This window comes from Heterodontus francisci, chromosome 13 (assembly GCF_036365525.1).
Source record: "Heterodontus francisci isolate sHetFra1 chromosome 13, sHetFra1.hap1, whole genome shotgun sequence".
In the NCBI taxonomy this organism is placed as follows: Eukaryota; Metazoa; Chordata; class Chondrichthyes; order Heterodontiformes; family Heterodontidae; genus Heterodontus; species Heterodontus francisci.
In genome coordinates, this window is record NC_090383.1 from 85,763,690 (window position 1) to 85,782,291 (window position 18,602).

General features: G+C 41.4%; 1 protein-coding gene across 16 annotated transcripts in view; it reads right to left on the reverse strand.

The window, feature by feature from the left end:
* The window catches only part of LOC137376473 (transcriptional-regulating factor 1-like), a 281,859-nt gene that overhangs the window by 150,766 nt on the left and 112,491 nt on the right, over positions 1-18,602 (reverse strand). For 12 of the 16 annotated variants that reach the window (XM_068045119.1, XM_068045107.1, XM_068045112.1 and 9 more), the window contains one exon: positions 14,989-15,041. The exons of the other annotated variants lie outside the window; for them this stretch is intronic. The gene's annotated coding sequence lies outside the window, so the exon portion shown is untranslated. The remainder of the gene's footprint in view (positions 1-14,988; positions 15,042-18,602) is intronic. 16 annotated transcript variants of the gene reach the window in all.

An 18,602-nucleotide genomic window follows, 5' to 3' on the forward strand; every position in this document is an offset into this window, starting at 1 on the left:
ATCCACCTACATCTTTCCCTTCTGTTTCTTGTGGGCGCGGGCACGTGTGAACGAATAAGTGAATGAATGAGGTTGCGATATTTCAGGATAAGGCATATTGATCAACCAACAATTGACTGTTTTCAAAAAAATCTACAAGAAAACCTGTTGCTCTCTGTTTATTTGAAAAATAATACAAATACACTTGCTGCGGTTAGTTGAGGAGCTGAACAATGGGAACCATCCACGTCACACCACGTGGCCATAACACCATATATACACGTTTTGGATGAAAGAATTGAGAGTTATGTATCCAATTTTGTAGATGGCATGAAAGAAAAACAATAAGTAACAATAGATGGAAGCAGAAAGTTTGAACAGGCATAGATAGACTAAGGGATGGCTAAAACTATGGCACAGAGCTTTCAATGTGGGCAAGTGTGAGGTTCCTCGGAAGACAAACCAGAATATTTGTCTTAATGGTAAGAGACTAGAATCTGTGGAGAAACAAAACAGATAGATGACCATGTGCACAAATCACTAAAAGTTAGTTCACAGGTACAAAAGACAAAAAGACGAACGGAAAGTTGATCTTTATCTCAAGGGAGTTTGAATAGCAAAGAGGGGAGGTGATGCCTCAGTGTACAGTTCCCTGATTACATCTGAACTGGAGTAATGAGTTCAGTTCTGGTTATGCCACCTGAAGGATATATTGGCTCTGCAGGAGTACAGCACAGCTTTGTCAAAAAGGCAGTGTCTTGAAGAGTTAACCTTTGAGGGCAGGTTGTCTAACTTCAGCTTCTAGTATCTTCAATTTAGCTTGAGGGGTGATCCTGAGGCTTTCAAAATGATAGACTAACTGCCAACTGCAGTACTGAGGACAAGAAAATATGGAGGGTATGTGATCCTTCAGCCTTGAGCAACATGCCCATGTTCAAATACTTTGCCCCAAGATATCTAATTTAATGATGAAAGTAAAGGTGAATAATAAAAATTCCAAGAGAAAGTATCTTCTGATCCCAAAGGTACTTCAGCAAAGCACAGGATTATATTTCAGTTCAACAAAAAGACCATCCTTCTTCAGAGTATTTGCTAACATCCATTTCTGCTTCCCCACCCCACCATGCCAATTTCCTTAACTCTTGTGAATGCTGAGTTCCACAGACACAGTGCCCCTTCAGTACTTGCCCCAAGCAGCCTTTATTCAAGTGTGAATCTTGACACTGTACGTCAGTAAGCTATTTTACCATGGGATGCATCCCAATTTAGTTTTCTTCCAATATCCATAGATGTCCACACCCAAAAGTGACTGCAAACTCTGTGAACAGTAGGAAGCTTGGCCAGTTTCCTCTTCCTGACTCAATAAACCTGAAGCCTATTGAAACAAACTTACAGACTTTGCACGGCTCAGCTACTCAATGATCATACCTCTTAACTTGGCAACTTTTTAAAAATAAAATCAAGAGTTCGTTTTTCTACAAAGCTAAAGCTGTCAATCTCTGGTATCACCTTTACAAATGTCTTCTATCTCCTCAGTATTGGATGACTGCAGTCTAACCAATGACAGGTTTGGAGGAGAGGAATTTGGCATAGAATTCCAATGAGTCATCAGGAGCAATGGTTTGATCATGTGTAACTCAATTAGCACCTGGAACAAAACCCCTATATCCTCACTAATTTCAAAACCAACTAACTTGGTTAATTCCCTAACAACTTAACTCTTGGCCTTCATTTTGTCATACCTGTAAGAACAAACAACTTTCATTTTAAATCAAATCATTTCAAAACTATACAAAACAAAAAACTCTCCCGACTGCAGTTTGTGTAGAACAGGTGCAACTTTAGAAATGAGTATTGCTCTAAGGGAGCATTCTCTTTTGAGAGACAAGGTGGTGGGTTCAAGTCCTATTTTATAACATCAGCACATAATCTAGGCTGACACGAGTACTGCATGGTCAGCAGTGGAATATTTCAGATGAAACGTTAAATCAAGTCCTTGTCTATCTGAGCAGGTGGATGTTAAAGACGTCATGGCATTGTTTTTTCGAAAGAGCAAGGAGCTCACTCAGTATCCTGGCCAGCATTCATTCCTTAAGCAGCACCACCTAAACACAGTGATTGGTTATTTTCCCACTACTGTGAGAAATGGTTACCATGTTTGCCTAAATAACAATTGTGACTGCACCTCAAAAGTAATTCATTCGCTGTGCAGCACTTTGGGACATAGGAAGACCATGAAAAGGCAAGCTCTTGGAAATATCGTGATTTGACAATCTAGTTCAGCATTCTATCTACTTCACTGATTGCTTCTCAAGGACTGAGCATAGTAACTGTTAGGTTTAGTGTCACCGAGATCCCTGTAGCCTCCACCTAGGTTCAACATCTTTTCCAGTATCTTCTAGTTTTTCCACCTACATGTACCTGTATTGAATTTCAACAGCCATATTCTGACCACTTGAAATTTCAATAAAACCCTTCTGTAATTTCTTGGCTGCTTCTTTAAGCTCTACTGCCCTCACAAAGGAGCTCAATTCTATACTCACACAGCAGCCACCCAAGTACAATTCAAGCATAAGTTACAAACTACTACCAGGAAAGGGAATCCTGATTGATTATTCTCCTCCTTAACCAAAGAGTACTAAAGCTGTGTCTGATATGAAGGCAGATAAAAGGTCAAATAGAACAGAAGAACTTAAAAAAAAAATAGGAGCAGGAGTAAGCCATTCGGACCCTCAAGCCTGCTCTGCCATTTAATAAGATCATGGCTGATCTGATTGTGGCCTCAACTCCACTCTCCTGCCCGCCCTGCATAACCCTTGATTGCCTTATAAATCAAAAATATGTCTAACGCAGCCTTGATCACATGCAATGACTCATCCTCCACTGCTCTCTGGGGAAGAGAATTTCAAAGATTAACAACCCTCTGAGAGAATAAATTCCTCTTTATCTCCGTCTTAAATAGAAGACCCCTTATTCTGAAGCTGTGGACCCTAGTTCTAGATTCCCCTACGAGGGGAAACATCCTCTCAGCAACTACCCTGTCAAGCCCCCTCAGAATCTTAAATGTTTCCATAAGATCACCTCTCATTCTGCTGAACTCCAATGAGTATCGGCGTGACCTGCTCAACTTTCCTCATAAGCGAACCTCTTCATTTCAGGAATCAGCCTAGTGAACCTTCTCAGAACTGCTTCCAATGCAAGAAAATCCCTCCAAACCAAAACTGTATGCAGTACTCTAGGTGCTGTCTCACCAATGCCCTGTGCAGTTGTAGCAAGACTTCCCCATTTTTATACTCCATTCCCCCTTGCAATAAAGGCCAACATTCCATTTGCCTTCCTAATTACTTGTTGTACCTGCATGCTAACTTTTTGTGATTTGTGTACAAGGACACCCAGATCCCTCTGTACTGCAGCATTCTGCGGGCTCACTCCATGTAAATAATATTCTGCCTTTTTATTCTTCCTGCCAAAGTGGATAACCTCACATTTTCCAACATACTCCATTTGCCAAATTTTTGCCCACTCACTTAACTTATCTATATCTCTCTGCAGACACTTTATGTCCTCCTCACAACTTGCTTCCCTATCTTAAAGGCCTGCTCGGGTATACAACTTAAACACGACCTGGGCCCGACCCGACCACATACAACCCGAACCCGACCTGGGCCCAGAGTCCTTTGGTTTCTTCCCACGCTTGACCCGACTACTGGAAATTAATGACACTTACTCTTACTTCCCTTTCCCTCCCTGACCAAAAAGCAGCACTGCCACTGTACCAGACCAAGCCCAACCTGACCCGATCCTGAATGCCGGAGCTGGAAGAGTGACCCGACATGTCATCGGGTCCCGTCGGGTTCAGGTTGGGTAGCCACGCTTTGTATCGTTCACAAATTTGGCCTCAATACACTCAGTCCCTTCATCAATGTCATTAATATAGATTGTAAATAGTTCAGGCTTCAGCACGGATTCCTGTGGCACTGACTAGTTACAGTTCGCCAACCTGAAAATGACCCATTTATCCTGACTCTGTTTCCTATTAGTTAGCCAATCCTCCATCCCTGCTAATATGTTACCCCCAACACCATGAGCTCGTATCTTGTGCAGTAACCTTTGTGTGGCACCTTATCAAATGTCTTTTGGAAATCCTAATACACCACATCTACAGGTTCCCCTTTATGCACTCCGCTTGTTATATCCTCAAAGTACTTAATACATTTGTTCAACATTATTTTCCTTACACAAAATCATACTGACTCTGCTGGATTGTATTAGGATTTTCTAAATGTCCTGCTACTACTTCCTTACTAATGGATTCTAGCATTTTCCCAATGATAGTTTTAAGGCTCATGGCCTATAATTTCCTGCTTTCTGCCACAACCCCATCACCACCCACCATCCCCCAACATTTCATGGAGAGGTGTTACATTTCTGGTTTTCCAATCTGCTGGGACATTCCCAGAATCTAGGGAATTTTGGAAGATTTGCAGTCACTTCTGTGAAGACCCGAGGATGTAGGCCATCAGGTCCAGGGGACTTGTCTGGCTTTAGCCCCGTTAGTTTTCCTAGTACTTTTCCTCAAGTGATAGTGATTGTTTTAAGTTCCTCCCTTCTTTTTGCCCCTTAATTTTCTGCTATCCTTGGGACGCTTTTTGTGTCTAATACTGTGAAGATGGATACAAAATACTTGTTCAAAGTCTCTACCATTTCCTTGTTTCCCATTACTAATTCCCCAGTCTCATCCTCTAAGGACCAACACTTAGTTTAGCTACTCTCTTCCTTTTTATATATTTGTAGAAGCTTTTACTGTCTGTTTTTACATTTCTTGTTAGTTTATTCTCATACTCTAATTTCTCTCTCTTTATTTTTTAAAACTCATCCTCTGCTGGTTGCTAAAATGTTCCCAATTTTCTGTCCTACCACTAATCTTTGCAGCATTATAAGACTTTTCTTCCAATCGGATACCATCTTTAATTCCCTTAGCCTTCTCAGTTTTTCTTCCTCAATGGAATACAATCTTTGTTGAGAGTTAAAAAATATCTCCTTAAATGTCTACTACTGCTTCTCTACTGTCTTACTTATTAAATTATTTTTCCAGTCCACTTCAGTCAATTCTGTCTTCATATCCTTGTAATTGCCTTAATTTAAGTTTAAGACACTAGTTCCAGACCCAAACTTTTTACCCTCAAACTGAATGTGAAATTCTGTCATGTTATGATCACTCTTGCCTAGAGGATCGTTTACTATGAGGTCATTTATTAATCCTGTCTCATTACACATTATCAGGTCTAAAATAGCCTGGTTCCAGAATGTACTGTTCTAAGAAACTGTCCCTAATACACTCCATGAACTCATCCTCTAGGCTAACTTTGCCAATTTCATTAAGTCCAATCTATAAGAAGATGAAAATCGCCATAATTATTACAGTACATTTCCTATAAGCCCTATTATTTCTTGATATATATTCTTGCCTACAGTGTAGCTACTGTTAAAGGGCCTACAGACTACTCCCACCAGTGACTTCTTTCCTTTGCTATTTCTTATCTCCACCCAAACTGAGAATTAGAGAACCTTCATGGTCTGTGTAGATCAGATACTCGGAAGAATTAATTGAAGCAGCAGGACAACTGCAAACTCAGAGCATAATTAATTGTTGGCACATCTAGCAGTAACTTGACACTCTCACAGAATCCCTGAATCTTCAGTTCTAATTCCTAGAACAAGCAAATTAAATTAAAATCCATTCAATTTAAAACTTACAATTACATAGCACTTACAGCACAGAAACAGGCCATTTGACCAGACAGGTCAATGCCAGTATGTATGCTCCATACAAGCCCCCTCCCATTCTTCTTTTTTAACCCCATCAACATAGCATTTTATGCCTTTCTCCCTCATGCGTTTCTCCAGCTTCCCCTTAAATCCATCTATGCTAGTAGACTCAAATGCTCCTTATGATAACGAGTTCTGCATTCTAGCCACTATCTGTGTAAAGCATTTTTTCCTTGACATTGGATTTATTGATGACTAACTTCCCCCAAAAGTAAAAACATCATCTTTACATCTACCCTGTCAAACCCTGGCTGGATCCTAGGGGACAAGGGATATCCCTTAAAGGAATGGCTACTAACCCCTCTACGGGAGTGCAGTGCCTGGACCGGTTGGGTGATGCCATCCAATACCCTCCTGCAAGAATCTCGGTCATTGTGGTGGTCTGCTGTGCTCTCCATTATGTGGTCCTCCAGAGAGGTGTGGACCATGAGAACAATGAGGGCATGAAAGGAGATAGCTCATCGAGGGAGGAGCAGGAGTTCGGAGGAGGAGGAGGAAGCAGAGAGAGATGATGCTGAACAGAGGTGTCCCTGCTGCACGTTGAGGTGGTCTCCTCCTGCCGCCCTCCGGGAAAAGGACCTTCCCCCTTTCCCTCATGGTCTCCAACATTAGATCCACGTAGTCATCGATGAAACGAGGGGCTGCCCTACTTCAGGTGCCAGGCCTCTGATTTTGAAAAAATAACATTGCTTTTGTTCTCCTTCTCTGCCACTGGAAAATACAGGTTAAAATCATTCACATAGCAGTTGCAACTCCTTTTAAATTTCAAGCTTCAGATCAATATCTGATATCTTTTATAAAAGCTGTTTTCCATCTGTAGAAATGTGTGTGACATACTGTGAGTGACGGATGAGTACCAGATACAGGACCTTCTCTCTCCATATGGATCTCCCCATGTTTAAAATAATAAAGGGTTTAGGTAACATAAATGAAGGGAAACTGTTGTCAATGGCTGAATGGTCAATAACCAGTGGGCCCAGACTGAAGGTGACTGGCAAAAGAACCAGATGCAACATGAAGAAAAGCTGTTTTATGTCATGAGTGGCTTAGATTTGGAAAGCACTTCCTGATATGGTGATCCAGAAGTGGATTGGATAAATACTTGAAGGAATATGGGGAAACAGAAGGGGAAATGGGACTAACTGAATTGCTCTTCAAAAGACTCGACGGGCTGAATGGCCTCCGTTAATGCTGTATGATTCTATGATAGCATTGTTCATGGTATGTCAGATGATAGTGTAATCCTCAAACCAGCCCATTGCATGATGTAATGCACACTTTGCGAAGGCGGAGCTGAGCTCTTTTAAGGCCAAGGACTCGTTGCGAAGTAAATATTACTGCACTTAATTTGGAATTTTATTATTTGATCAAGAAATTTTGCAGATGGAAAAGCATTCATAAACTTAAACTTCAGGTTGAAGGTCAGAAGCATTCAGCAATAAGCAAATGTCTTGCTTTTCAAATAAACGTGGGTGTCTGCGGCATCAATAAGGTGTTTTCTGTTCTATTCGTTTCACATAATTAGCGTTATTTTGTTAAAAATACCTTTCTTTTACATGCAACACAGAAAACAATTCTGTACATAGATTTGAGAGACAAACAAATCACCCACCCCCCAACCTTGACCTGCTGACTATTTTCAGCATTTTCTGTTCTAATACTAAATGCACAGTTGAGATTATTACATATTTATTCATTATAGTGAACCTCCCAGCTCATGGTAAGTTAGATGAGAGCATGTTATATCAGGCAAATGGAGAATGCATCATCCTCATGTTGAGGTCGAGGAGTGTTTATGTAAGGGTAGAAGGGAGTGCTGCAATCATTTATTAAGAGTACGTTAGTTCTTGCTGGCTTCTTGTTTTATTTCACGACTGCTTTTTTTGTAATTTTGTGAATTATCAGTATGTTTTGTCTGGGGCATTTATCTGCTTTCTGAGCTCTTATAGTTATTTCTGCATACAGTTTTGTTTCACAATTACTAGTCAGTTATTGTGCAGAGCCTAAAGTAATTAAATTAATGGGGTTATCGGGGAAAGGAGAGGTAATTGTAACTATACACCTGACAAGGTGACAGAAGGCAGCATATTCAGGTATTGCAGATTGGGGATCATAACAATCTCAGAGATGAATTCAAATGAGCTGGGCCCGGGGTTCTGCACAGCTCCATCACACAGTTAAATCACATTTGGACAGAACATTTGCTGTAGTCAGCTCACTTGGTGCTTGAACTTGGGGGATGGGGAAGAAATAGACTGAAATGCAGGAGATGAGTGGCTTTAGGAACTGTGACGGAGGCAGAAAATGCAGGACAAGGCAAATATTTGGTTAAATGAAAGAAAGGAGATGCCTTGGGCCAGCAGCAGTGTCGCGGAATGTATATTGCACTGTAATTGTTAGCATTTAGAATCAATCTATCAAACTATATAATGTAGGAATAGTCGCGGAGAATGTCAGGAGGGGAAAATATCAGGATGGTCGTGGGATAGTGGGAAGCCAAAAAGAACTGGAGATGGCATTAACTGTGGCTCAGGCTCAGAACCTAAAAGTACAGGCCTCAGAGAAAATGTTTTTCAGGGATTTAAAACAGTGTTGAGGTTAGAGTATGGCGTGCTCAATTTTATATCAAATCATCAAAACTAGAAAATTGTCCAATGAGCTCATGAGTTTGAACAAATTTATGACTAGAAGTGTGACATGATGGACAGGTGATGAGCACAGCATGATGAGCAGGCAGATGGATAAAAGGACGTAATGATACAAATGTGACTGACTTTACAATCCATTTTTTTGCTTTCTACCCATACCTTCATGTATCCTTGTATTAACATTGCAGTATCTTTTTGAATGCTGTAATCAATTTGGCATTAATCCTCAACTGCAGCAAAGTATTCCGCGTACCAATAACTCAGTGTGAACAAGTTTCTTGCCAACTCCCACAATACGTCTGCTTATGTTGAAATCATTAATTCTTGTTCTCCATTTGCCAATGGAAATAATTTATTTTGACCTGGTCTATTCCTTGTGCCATTTTTAATACCTCTATCAAATCCCTCTGAATACAGACCTAGTTGCATAATCTTTCCTGAACTCGAATTGCTCATCCCCGGCAATACTGAGATAAATTTACATTGCATTTTCCCTACAGCCATCACAGACTCACTATAGGGAGGAGCCCAAAATGGCACACAGTATTGGAGATGTGTCTGAGTCATCACTTTATTGTCAAGATGTCTTCTTATACAATCACTCTGGACATAAACGTCAAAATTCCACTTGCCTTCTTAAAATGTTCTTGATGTGTTCACCCACTTTTATCTATACACCGAAATGCCTTTGCATCACCACATTAAGAAATTCACTATTTAAGGAATATATCCATACTTGGCTCTTGTTCCTAAATTTAACAGCCTTTGCCAGTTACCTGCCCATCCTGCTGTCATGCTTTAAGTTCTCCTGCAATTTCCCACATTCTTACAATCATAGAAAAGTTACAGCACAGAAGGAGGCCATTCAGCCCATCACGTCTGCACCGGCTGAAACAAATAGCTGCCCAATCTAATATAAAAGCAAAATACTGCGGATGCTGGAAATCTGAAACAAAAACAAGAAATGCTGGATTCACTCAGCAGGTCTGGCAGCATCTGTGGAAAGAGAAGCAGAGTTAACGTTTCGGGTCACTGACCCGAAACGTTAACTCTGCTTCTCTTTCCACAGATGCTGCCAGACCTGCTGAGTGAATCCAGCATTTCTTGTTTTTGTTTCAGCTGCCCAATCTAATCCCACTTTCCAGCACCTAGCACGTAGCCTTGCAGGTTACAGAGCTTCAGGTGCTTTTAAAAGAGTTGAGGGTTTCTGTCTCCACCACCGATCCCAGCAGTGAATTCCAGACACCCACCACCCTCTGGGTGAAAAAGTTTTTCCTGTCCCCTCTAATCCTTCTACCTTAAATCTGTGCCCCCTGGTAATTAACCTCTCCGCTAAGGGAAACAGGTCTACTCTATCTAAGCCCCTCATAATTTTGTACACCTCAATTAAGTCACCCCTCAGCCTCCTCTGTTCTAAAGCGAAACAACTCTAGCTGATCCAATCTTTCCTCATAGCTGCAACTTTCAAACCCTGGCAGCATTCTTGTAAATGCCCTTTGTACTCCCTCCAGTGCAATTATGTCCTTCCTGTAATGTGGTGACTAGAACTGTATGCAATACTCCAATTCTTCCTCGAATATTTTCTAATGCCCCCAATATGGTATCAGCAACTTTATTTCCACCCCTGTGCGTCGGAGTCCAGATCACTTGGATACATGGAGATCACAGCTGTGCCATCACCAACACCTTGGGATATTGCTCCAGTCACAAGTAACAACTACATACCGTCACCTTATCTGGTCTGCATTTCAGCTTTCTCTCTATCCATAATACCATGCACGCAAAATTTCCAAACTATTTTCTCAAGCATCACTTGAAGTGCTTTCTGAAAATTCATATGGACGATATCACCACATACATTTGTCTTAACTTCATGATTCATGTCTCAAAAAATAAATCTATTTCTTTTGTCAAGTTTAACTTAACCTTTACAAATTCACACTGACTACACTCTAAGTATTCATTTATTTTCTCTTTAATTAGAGTTTCCTACTGGTCAACAGTTGTCTGACTTTCCCTATCCAGTGTTTCAACCAGATGTGTAACATTTATCACCCTCCAGTCCTTTGACACAGCACCCTTCTCCAATCAATTTTGAAAAATCCCAGTCCCGACAGGATTTCTTCACTAACCTTCTTTGGTATTCTTGGTTACATACCACCTGGTTCAGAGTAGATCAATTTTTCACATCCTCACAGCCTTAAGAAGTATTTCTCTATTAAAGCCTATATTAATGAATTGCCCTCCTACATGGCTGTCCACATGCTTGTGAAGATTCCCTTCACAGCAAATATATAACCCCAGCAAATTTAAATTTGGTCATATTGTACATTATTTAAATAGCAACAGGATGCTCAAACTGTAATTTTAATTGAATCTGCAGCTCTGATCCTGCAATATCTGCACTTACTGCTATATTATACAGTTTAATTATTTTAAAAGGGAAATCAATTAGTTGACTCACTTTCAGTTTAAAATTAGGGAACTGTAAATGTAAAAGATTCTAAAGCTACTTTAATGCAGCACACATAATTTCTAGTAACCCAGGGTCAAAGAACCTGGATTCTCCATTTCAAAAATAATTTCTTGAAAACTTAGTAAAGTCGCATTGACCTTCACAGGATGCAGTCTTTGGATGCAGAAATGCACAAGCTGCTTCTTCTTCTTTGGCCCCCTTGTCTCGAGAGACAATGAGTAAATGCCTAGAGATGGTCAGTGGTTTGTGGAGCAGTGCCTAGAGTGGCTACAAAGATCAATTCTAGAGTGACAGACTCTTCCACAGGCGCTGCAGATAAAATTGGCTGTCGGGGCTGTTACACAGTTGGCTCTCTCCTTGCACTTGTCTTTTTTCCTGCCAACTGCTAAATCTCTTTGACTCACCACTCTTTAGCCCCGCCTTTATGGCTGTCTGCCAGCTCTGGCGATCAGTGGCAACTGACTCCCACGACTTGTGGTCAATGTCGCAGGACATCATGTCGCGTTTACAGACGTTTTTAAAGCGGAGACATGGACGGCCGGTGGGTCTGATACCAGTGACGAACTCGCTGTACAATGTGTCCTTGGGGATCCTGCCATCGTCCATGCAGCTCACATGGCCAAGCCATCTCAAGCGCCGCTGGCTCAGTAGGGTGTATATGCTGGGGATGTTGGCCGCCTCGAGGACTTCTGGGTTGGAGATATGGTCCTGCCACCTGATGCCAAGGATTCTCCGGAGGCAGCGAAGATGGAATCAGTTGAGACGTCGCTCTTGGCTGACATACGTTGTCCAGGCCTCGCTGCCGTAGAGCAAGGTACTGAGGACACGGGCTTGAAACACTCGGACTTTTGCGTTCCGTGTGAGTGCGCCATTTTCCCACACCCTCTTGGCCAGTCTGGACATAGCAGCGGACGCCTTTCCCATCCGCTTGTTGATTTCTGCATTGAAAGACAGGTTGCTGGTGATAGTTGAGCCTAGGTAGGTGAACTCCTGAACTACTTCCAGAGCGTGATCGCCGTTATTGATGGATGGAACATTTCTGATGTCCTGTCCCATGATGTTCATTTTCTTGAGGCTGGTGGTTAGGCCAAATTCGTTGCAGGCAGCCGCACCCTGTCGATGAGTCTCTGCAGGCATTCTTCTGTGTGGGATGCTAACGCAGCATCGTCAGCAAAGAGGAGTTCCCTGATGAGGACTTTCCGTACTTTGGTCTTCGCTCTAAGACAGGCAAGGTTGAATAACCTGCCATCTGATCTTGTGTGGAGGAAAGTTCCTTCTTCTGACACACTTCTGACACTGCGCAGTGGTTAGCACCGCAGCCTCACAGCTCCAGGGACCCGGGTTCGATTCTGGGTATGCCTGTGTGGAGTTTGCAAGTTCTCCCCGTGTCTGCGTGGGTTTCCTCCGGGTGCTCCGGTTTCCTCCCACAGCCAAAAGACTTGCAGGTTGATAGGTAAATTGACCATTATAAATTGCCCCTAGTATAGGTAGGTGGTAAGGGAATATAGGGACAGGTGAGGATGTGGTAGGAATATGGGATTAGTGTAGGATTAGTATAAGTGGGTGGTTAACGGTCGGCACAGACTCGGTGGGCCGAAGGGCCTGTTTCAGTGCTGCATCTCTGAATCAAATCAAAAAAAAAATCAAAAGCCTGGACACACCACTTGTCAATTGTGACAATTTCTAAAGATGTTAAATGATTCCTTAAAAAGGGAAATTACAAATTTTGTCTTAAGTTTAAAACTTTCATTTTAAGGGCAAGGAAAAACAAACACCAAAGCTGTGGGTTTGAACTGTGTGCATTAATTCAAGTACTATGCTCCGACGTTTTTATTCTGAAACTACAACCATAGAATCTATTACCTTGTTTAAAAAAGAGAACTAGTATAACATTCATCCATGAACTTATTGTGGACGATTGCATTGATATCATGGCCTTATCAGAAACTTGACTGAGGGGCGATGACAGCTTTCTCTTGAATGAAACCTTCCCGCCTGGCTATATGTTCCACCACTTTCCCTGTCAAGATCATCATGGTGGCTCTTGTCACCAAATCACACCTTGGCCTGAGCCCCTAGTTCTCTGGCACTTTTTCCTACTACAAACACCTCACCTTGCTCCATCCCCTCACCCCTCATTCAAAATCCTTGTTCTCTACCACCCTCCCAAGTATGATAAAGATTTTCTCAGTGAGATAGTTTCACTGCTTTCCTCCCTCAGCCTCTGTACAGAATGATTTCTCATCCATGATGATTTCAACCTCCATCTCAATTCATCACGCTCTCTCTTCTCAGAGTTCACTGCCCTTTTATCCTCCCTAAGTCTCTCCCTCCATGTAAACTTCCCAACCCATATTCACTGCCACCTGCTTGACTTTGACATCTCATGTGGTCTTGCTAGTCCCATCGTATTAATCACAGACAAAGTTATCTCTGATCACACAACCGCCCGTCCCTCCAAACCCCAGTCCCCATATTAACAGATATTGTTAACTGTTATTTCTCTTCAGGTGTTGGCCCTCTCTCTTTTCATTCTGCTGTCATCACCCCTCTCCTCAAAAAAACACACATTAATCTCACTGTCCATGCAAACGACCTTCCCATCTCCAACCTTCCTTTACTCTCCAAGGGTCTGGAACGTATTATAGCCTCCCAAATCCGTGCCCATCTTTTCTGGAACTCCATGTTTGAATCCCTTGGCACAGTTGCTAAACATGATCAAAGTCACAAATCCTTAGTGACTGTGACAAAGGTAAACCTTCCGTCCTCTTTGTTCTCAACCTGTCTGCAGCCTTTGACACGGTTGACCACACCATCTTCCTCCAATGGCTTCTCCACTGTCATGCAGCTGGGTGGGACTGCTCTGACCTGGTTCCTTTCTTATCCATCTAATCATACCTAGGGTCTCACGCAATGTTTCTCTTCCTGCTTCTGCAGCATTACTTCTGGTTGTCCTCCAAGATCTATCCTTGGCCCCCTCCGATTTCTCATCGACATGCCATCCCATGGCGATACCATCAGAATGCACAGCGTTAGTTTTCACATGTATGCTGACGACACCCAGCTCTACCTCATCACCACTGCACTCACTGTCGCTAAATTATCAGACTGCTTATCAGACATCTAGTACTGGATGAGCAGAAATTGCCTCCAATCAAATATTGGGAAGACTGAAGCCATTGTTTTCAATTCCCACTCCAAATTCTGTTCCCTAGCTGCTGACTCTATCCCGCTCCCTGCCAACTGTGAAATGAAACCATATTTTTGGCAATCTGGGTACTGTGTATCGTAATGGACCCAGAGATGAGCTTCCGACCTCATACTCGTGCCACCACTAAGACTGCCAACATCCACCTGCAGAACATCACCCGACTTGTCCCCTGCCTCAGCTCATCTGCTGCTAAAACCCTCATTCATGCCTTTGTTACCTCTAGACTTGTCTATTCCAATGCACTCCTGGCTGGTCTCCCACATTCTACCCTTAGCAAACTTGAGGTCATCCAAAACTCTGCTGTCTGTATCCTATCGCGCACCAAGTCCCATTCAACAAGCACCCCTGTGCTCGCTGCCTTACACTAGCTCCAGGTCAAACAATGTCATGATTTTAAAATTCTCATCCTTGTTTTCAAATCCCTCCATGGCCTCTTCCTTCCCTCTATAATGTCCTCCAGCCCCATAACCCTCCGAGCTATTTGCGCTCTCTAATTCAGGCCTCTTGGGCATCCCAAATTTATTCACTCCACCACTGGAGGCTGTGCCTTCAGTTGCCCAAGCCCTAGGCTCTGAAATTCACCCCCCACACCTCTCCGCCTCTCCATGTTGCTTTCCTCCTTTAAGCCACTCCTTAATACCCAACTCTGTGGCCAAGCTTTTGGTCTTCTGACTTAACTCCTTATGTAGCTCAGTGTGGTATTTTGTTTCATAATGCTGCTGTGAAGTGCCTTGGACATTTTAATATGTTAAAGGTGCTATTTAAATATAAGTTGTTGCTGTCAGTCAGACACGATTTAACAGATTGCGCATCAATACTGTAAGATATAGCATTTTTCTACTCACACTACAGGAGTCTGAATCTGAGAGCTTTGGTTCTGAATGCTGGGCACCCAAGTCTAAAGAAAAAAAAAACATTTCACTAATACTGCAGAAACATCGTAAATAATCAGTAGAGTTGCTGTGAGGATGAATCTCAAATCAAATCACCTTCACAAGAATCTTCAGTGGACGCATGACAAATGAATTCCCCTTGGCCTATATCACCCCACTGCATTAGATCATTCAAGTAGATGACTGCATACAGATGCCTTACTAATGGTATTACAAACGCAAAAAAAACTTGAACTTGCCTCAAGCCAAGTAATTTACTCAATGATTAAGTTCTGTACATTTGATTTTACACGCATAAAATATTTAACTAATACTTCTGTGCCGTAATGACTATGACTCCACAGGCAACTCAAAAAAATATACATTTTTACCTTCCCCCATCTTCAATTCCCCAGAATCTTCCAATTCCCAGTTTCAACTTTGAAGTGTTATTTCTCAGTTATGTTTACATCTAACCATCATCCCAACAAGATGAGATAAACAGAAAATGTAGAACTGCTGCAAACCAGATGAGCCAAACAGCCTGCATATGTGCTGCAACATTTCATCATTTTAAATGTTGGAAGACTGAAATAACATAAAATGCTGAAAATACACAAAAGGCACATCATCAAACAGAAGTTTTGTTTTAGGTGACAAAACCAACAGAGCAGGGCGTACAATATCATCACTTTAAAATGATGATAGCTCGGCTGTGTACTTCTACCATTTGTTTTTTTTTAATTTCTGTGGAACATGATGTCTGTGCATATTACTCAGCTCTCGTGTTCTTCAGAACATCTTTGAACTAGATTCTAGCACTAATCCATTTCAGTACAGACTTGCAAACAGAATTTTATTCTGGTAAATTATTTGTGGGGAGGACAGTCTAACCTCACAAAACACATGCTTAGTTCAATGTAAAGGTTAGCATTAATCTTCACTGTCACTTTTTTTGGCACAGGAGCTGTCCCTAACGGGCACCATACTGGGATATCTGTAAACGTGTCAATACGATGGTATAGTCATTGGAAGATTAAAATAAATTCAATGTACCTAAGTTTTCATCATCTAATTTTTGACTTTAGGATGTGTCATGAGGCTTTACTGGATTTCTTTTCAGAAATTGTAAAACAAAATCTACATCATGACTTTTAAGTGGGAAAACGAGAAATGACTTCTGCCACTGAAGTTCATTCAACATATAAAATTGTTATTTTACAGCAACCCATCTTATATTCCATTCACTTGTTTAAAATAGGTCACACTGCATTACAATGATCGGTCCTTTTTAAATTCCATTCAGCATCTGAAAGTGATATAACAATTCATATTTATGAAAGACTGGTCGCCTGTACAAATATTTAGAAAACAATGCATAATTTCCTCAGTGCTGCACTACAGTCTCAACTTCAGTTCGATCTTCAAGTCCTGGAGTGGGGCTTGATGAGACAAAAGTGCTAACAATCAAGGCAAGCTCCCCAAAACAATTCTAATTTTTTGTTTTTATTACAAGTAGATTATGCATTTTGATTATTTACAAGTGTTAGCACTATTCTTAACATCAAAGACAGCACAAGTGTTGATGAACAAACACTTCAGTGAAACACTTGTAGTGACAGAAGGTTATTTTAACAGCAATGTAGTCTGTAGTTCAGAAATATCCTTACTCAGGGTAAGGATATTGAATGCACAACATGAAACAGTGAATAACTGGATTTAAGCCTTGAGCAAAGAAGACGTGAAAGAACTTGATAAACTGAACAAAGGACAAATCCCTCTGGCTGCATTCAATCCAGTCGTCAACTCAGCACAGTCGGAGAGAGAGTAAAGAGGACTTGGGAGAAATTTCTTTGCATGGAGAGTCGATGGAGCATGGAATGCATTTCTACAGTAAGCGGTTAAAGAGCAGCCCTCAGAATACAATTGTTAATTTAGTGGGAAATCTGGAGCAGTTCTGCATGGCGAGCTTAACTCAAGATAGAGCACTGTTGAGTCTCCTCAAATTCATTCCGCTGTGGACAATTACTGCCAACAAACAGAGATAACTTTCATTCCATCAGCCTGGGCCAGTCTGAGACTGGACCTAAAGGTGAAATGTGCTAAAACCACTGACTAGTACCAATTTGTGCTTCACTATTACAGAAAATGACAGTTGGGGACAATACTACACTTCAGTATAAAATGGCAAAATGGAGAACAAAATGCATTGCCAGTCCAGTTTAATTGGGTCTCCTGACTTTAGTGGGTATGATAAAGGCAGGTAAAATGCAGTCATGAGAATAACTTCAATGAACACCAGTCTGGCCAGTGAGACAACGCAATAACCTAGTATATTTTGAAATTCATATACCATAGCTAAAGCAACATATTAAGTGCTTTGAAAAGTAGTCCACTATATTTCCATTCTATCTTGATGCTGTATAATCGTTTCCCCCAACATCTCCAATTTTCTTCCCTCACCTTTTTCTTCTGAAAGTAGTGGTTTATAGTGAAGTATCTTCCAAAGTTATAAACAGTCCTACAGTACCTTCAACTACGGCTATTCTTTCTTAGTGAACCTCAACAGCAAGTGACACTGAATTCCAGCTATTCGTCAAGTAAACCTTCTCTGAACTGCTTCCAACACAGTTACAGCCTTCCTTAAATAAGGAGACCAGTACTGTACACAGTACTCCAGATGTGGTCTCACCAATGCCCTGTATGGCTGAAGCATAACTGCCCTACTTTTATATTCAATTCCCCTCACAATAAATGATAACATTCTATTGACTTTCGTAATCACTTGCTGAAATGCATATTAACTTTTTGCGATTCATGCACTAGGACACCCAGATCTCTCTGCATCTCAGAGCTCTGCAATCTCTCACCATTCAGATAATATGCTTCTTCTTCATTCTTCCTGTCAAAATGCACAATTTAACATTTTCCCACATCTTTGCCCACCTATCTATATCCCTCATCTATATCCTTATGTCCCCTTCACAACTTACTTTCCTATCTGTCTTTGTGTTATCTCTGTAGGAATGGCTCAATATCCAGAAATGATAACACATTAGCACTGCCAAGCTTAATTTGATATTTTGTAAAACAAAAGGTACATGCATACAAACGCCCCCAGCAGGTGGATCAGTCAGTGGGAGCACAGAATGGAGACAAGGACTGAGTGCAACGAGGAATGGGGAAGGAGATGCTGCTTTTTATATCTTTTTTTCTGCCTCCAGTAGCTGGTGAGTGTTCACCTAATTCATGCCTTTGAACAGGTAAGTAATTGGCTACTGAGTTTAAGATTTTATCCCCCTAAACAGGGCAGTAGTTTAAACCGGTACTGGGGAGATAGAGGTATAGCAGTAAATTTATAGCTTAACTAGTTAAAATACTTAATATAACTACAGATAACAGTCGAGTGATATTTCTAAACTTGATACCGAATTAGTTAAATATAATAAATATGGCAAGGGAGGTGATGTATAGATGCTGTAGCATGTGGGAGCTAGTGGACACCAGTGTGATCCAAAGCAACCACATCTGCACTAAGTGCATGCAGCTCGAGGAACTTCAACTCTCCTTGGGGTTGGAGAGGAACT